This window comes from Dama dama, chromosome 18 (assembly GCF_033118175.1).
Source record: "Dama dama isolate Ldn47 chromosome 18, ASM3311817v1, whole genome shotgun sequence".
Classification (NCBI taxonomy): domain Eukaryota; kingdom Metazoa; phylum Chordata; class Mammalia; order Artiodactyla; family Cervidae; genus Dama; species Dama dama.
The window spans coordinates 53,155,676-53,160,003 of NC_083698.1; the positions used below are offsets into that span (position 1 = coordinate 53,155,676).

The window sequence follows — 4,328 nt, forward strand, 5'->3', positions numbered from 1 at the left end:
CCCACTCCACTCCCTGTCCTGCCCATGATCCCTGGCAACCACTAAGTTCTCCTCAATTTGTATAATTCTGTCATTTCAAGAATGTTGTATAATGAAATCATACAGATGGTAGCTAACCTTTTTGGATTGGCTCTTTTCACTCATCATAATGCCCTGGAGATTCAATCCAATTGTTGCATGTATCAATAATTCATTTCCTTCTTATTACTGAGTAGTATTCAAGGATATGAATTCCAGTTTCTTTAGTCATTCACCCATTGAGGAAAGTTTGATCTGTTTTTAGTTATTGGCTATTTCAAATAAAGCTGTCATAGACATTCATTTACATGTTTTTATATGAGGACAAGTTTTTATTTTTTCTGGGATAAACACCCAAGAGTATAATAGCTGGGTGTTACAGTAGTTGCATGTTTAGTTTAAGAAACTGCCAAACTGTTTTCCAGAGTATCTAGGAACTATCTTTTTAGAAGTTCTAGGCTGGAAACAGAGAGCAGATCAAACCTATTGAATGGGTTTGGCGAGGCCAGGCTATGGAGAAGATAAATGAGCTAAAGCCAAAGGTGACAAGGCGCTGAGTGTTGGCAACATGAATGATGCACCACAGTGCTGCCCTCAAACAGTAAGTTAGGTCCCCAGACCGTGTGCTCTCCGGCAATCGCTCAGAGTCCTTCACCAAGAAAGGTGATCATCAGAAGGCTTACAAGGATGGTGACAAAACTGTTCACTTAAAACCTGACTGGGGCAAGGGCTCTATTCCCCCAAAGCAGTAGCTCTTGAGTTTTTAAACTCATTCAAAAATCACCACTCAAACCTATGACAAGAGTTTAAACATGAAGCAAATAATCCTCAATCCTCAGCTCAAAGATGGTTTACAGAATATGGAGCCCTGGTCAGCAGAGAGGAACTTCAAGAATTTCATTATGTCTGATCTATACCAGAAGTTGGATAGTGATTCCAGGACAAGGACACTGCTCATGGATCCTACCTACCAGGAACTGATGGAGCAACACACAACAGGCTGCCTGACTTGGGCTAAAACTGCAAGATCTGTAGGTCACGACTACCCTCAGTGTCTCCTCCAAGGTGATCTGGGCAGTATGGATGAGGAGGAAGAAGCTGAGATACCTCCACCACCACCATCTTCTCCCAAAAAGGAGACCAAGCCAGAGCCAATGGAAGAAAATCTTCCAGAGAATAAGAAACAGCACTGAAGGAAAAAGAGTTGGGGAAGGATGCCTATAAGAGAAAAAAAAATCTTTGACTCAGCCTTAAATAGTACAACAGAGCCAACACCAGGACCCCACCAACATGACTCAAATGACCAATCAAGGAGCCAGGTACTTCACAAAGGATGACCAGAGTGAAAGTCAGGAGATTTGTGAGAAGGCCTTTGAAGAGCAGCTAAACAAGCAAGAAGGCTATCATCAACAGATTGCCAAATGTTACACTCAAATTGGAAGAGCCTATTCCATGGAAGGAAAGTACAAGGATGCTATCCATTTCTGCAAGTCTCTGGCAGAGCACCAAACGCTGGACTACATAAACCCAGGCCTGACATTGGAAGAGAAGAACAAAGGCAATGAATGCATTCAGAAAGGGGACTATCCCCAGGCCAGAAACCATCAAATGGGAACCTGAGAGATACCAAACTGTACAGCAAGTGAGCTGCTTGCTCCTTCGAACTCTTGGAGTTTCAGCTGCACTCAAGGACTGTGAGAAATATATCCAGTTAGAACTGACTCTCACCAAGGGTTATCCATGGAAAGCAGATGCCCTAAGAATCAACAAAGTGAAGCCGCTCAGTTATGTCCAACTCTTTTTGAGCCCATGGACTGTAGCCTACCAGGCTCCTCCGTCCATGGGATTTTCCAGGCAAGAGTACTGGAGTAGGTTGCCATTTCCTTCTCCAGGGGATCTTCCCGACTCAGGGATCAAACCCAGATCTCCCGCATTGCAGGCAGATTCTTTACCCTCTAAGCCACCAGGTGGCTCAGACGGTAAAAGCGTCTGCCTGTAAGTAGTATAAGATGGTATAAGCATCTGTCGAAAAGAGTTGGACAAGAATCAACAAAGGACTACACAAAAGCCATGGCTGTCCGCTATAAGGCACTAGACCTGGACTCCAACTGTAAAGAGGTAGCTGACAGTCACCATGGCTACATGGTGTTACAGAACCACCAACACAACAGCCTTGAAGATGTGAAGTGATAGGCCATGGCCAAGGTGCAATAGATGAGTGACCTGGCCATGTGGCTTATCTTGGAACAGATGCCAGAGAACCCTGGCACTCAGCAGACACTTAAAGAATCCTGCAATAATGTGGACAATCCAGAAGCTGATGGAGGTGGGTCTGATTGCAATTGGATGATGACTCGCTCATCATCTCCTTCCCTTCACCCTCACATAGAAAAAGGAGCCAGAACTGTGGCAAGCAGCATGGAGCCGAAGGGACAGACAGGGAAAGGAGAACAACTTATCTCTCTATGTTTATATAGATCTAGGTGGAAGATACAGAGGTTTGTACTCCAGTTATTCATGCAGCCTCTCAGCCCTCCTAGCACTAACACTGTCTCTCTTGCTGCCCCCAGATTTCATGTCTCCCACCCGTGCTCCTCAGTCACTGTCCAAGCTGCTCTGCCACAGTTGGTGATTGGTGGCGTGGGGGGGTTGCGGTGGGTAGGCAGGTGGCTCAGTTGTGTCCTTGACTCTTTGTGACCCCATGGACTGTAGCCCACCAGGCTCCTCTGCCCAAGGAGTTCTCCAGGCAAGAATACTGGAGTGGGTAGCCATTCCCTTTTCCAAGGGATCTTCCCAACCCAGGGATCAAACCTGGGTCTCCTGCATTTGTAGGCAGATTCTTTTACCATTGGAGCCACCCGCCACGCAGGGAGGGGAGGCTGTTCTTTCCAACCTCAGGTCCCAACTGTCTTCACACTATAAACTCTATGACCCCTTCACCAACAAAACCAGTCAGTCAGGCCTGGTTACACATTAAAAAAAAAAAAAAAAAAAAACAGGAAAGAAAAAGTAGTTCTGTTTATTGTTAATACCAGACAAGATAAAGACAAAGAAAATATATCTTTGTTCAAGTTTAGGTCTTTTACAGGAAATAGGAAACCAGAAGTCTATTCAGATCTTCTTATCATAGCTTAATTAATAAAAGAAGGTGACTGTGCATTATTATCAAGGTTGTCTTTGGGGGAAAAAAAGCAACTAACAAAAGCAACTTAAAACTTCACAACTGTTTTTAATGTTGACCTAGGAGCTCCATGTTGGTAGAGCTTTCATGGTCTACTGATGTAATATTTGGCAATGAGAAGACTCTGAATGTTTTACTGAATATTTTGGGATTAAAATACAGGAAACATTCTTCCCATATTTCCAAATGTATAACCTATTTATCTTGATTTATTTTCATAAAAGAACAAGCTCTCAGAATTATAGACACATGTTCTCTTCCCCAAAACAAAATAAACCATGTCTTTGAGGCTGAAAAATAAAAATTTCAGAAGATATTTGAATAATTTAGAAGATTCTAAGCCTTGAGATATAATATTCTGATTATGAAATCATTACTGCACAGCAAGTAATTTTGGCCCAATCTGTTCTCTTGAAATCTGAAGTCAACAGGAGTTCTGCACAAGAGTCAATCATGTTCTACCAGTACAGGACCACTCTCAAAGCTTTTCAGTTCATGAAATATTTATGCACTCTAAACTGGATTGAGAAATCTTCACAGGCATCTACCTGTGGGCAAACTATTCAGTGTTTTCTGCCTTTTCCATATACCAGCTGCCTAGAGTCCCACCCTCCCCAGTCAAGTATTTTATACTATTCTCTACACAACTGTATTCCACCACATCTGAATATCTGAATGCAGATCATAGCTTCCAAAATACCTGGTGCAGGAAGGTCCCTAGAAGTCCTATTTATAATCACTATGTGGTCTGCAGCTCCTTTCATAAATGCAAAAGTCACTTCTCAAACTTCATGATATTTCCCTTCTCATTCTATCCAGGCTGGAGCTGCTACAATGTCTGTCATGTTCCTATCAGTTATGCACTATCAACACTCATTTTCCCCTGCAGCATTTTGTATTAATTTACTATTCTTATCTGGAAAATAAAAATTTTATTTAAATTAGTTTTTCCAATTACTCTAGTACAATTCCTTCCTTTCCCAAAATGACCTCTTATTAGTGTTGTAATACTGGCTATAGAAGCCTTTCCTTATATTGAATAAATATAACATATATTCAATGAGCGCCTACTATCCCACTGTGATTATCACTGGAAATTCTGTGGTGAAAAAGATGCATAAAGTTCCTA

At 42.2% G+C, this 4,328-nt stretch overlaps 1 pseudogene; it reads left to right on the forward strand.

Annotated features, from left to right (window-relative positions):
- The first annotated feature begins 530 nt into the window (after positions 1-530).
- On the forward strand, positions 531-2,368 carry LOC133073027 (stress-induced-phosphoprotein 1-like; annotated as a pseudogene).
- The last annotated feature ends 1,960 nt before the right edge of the window (positions 2,369-4,328 follow it).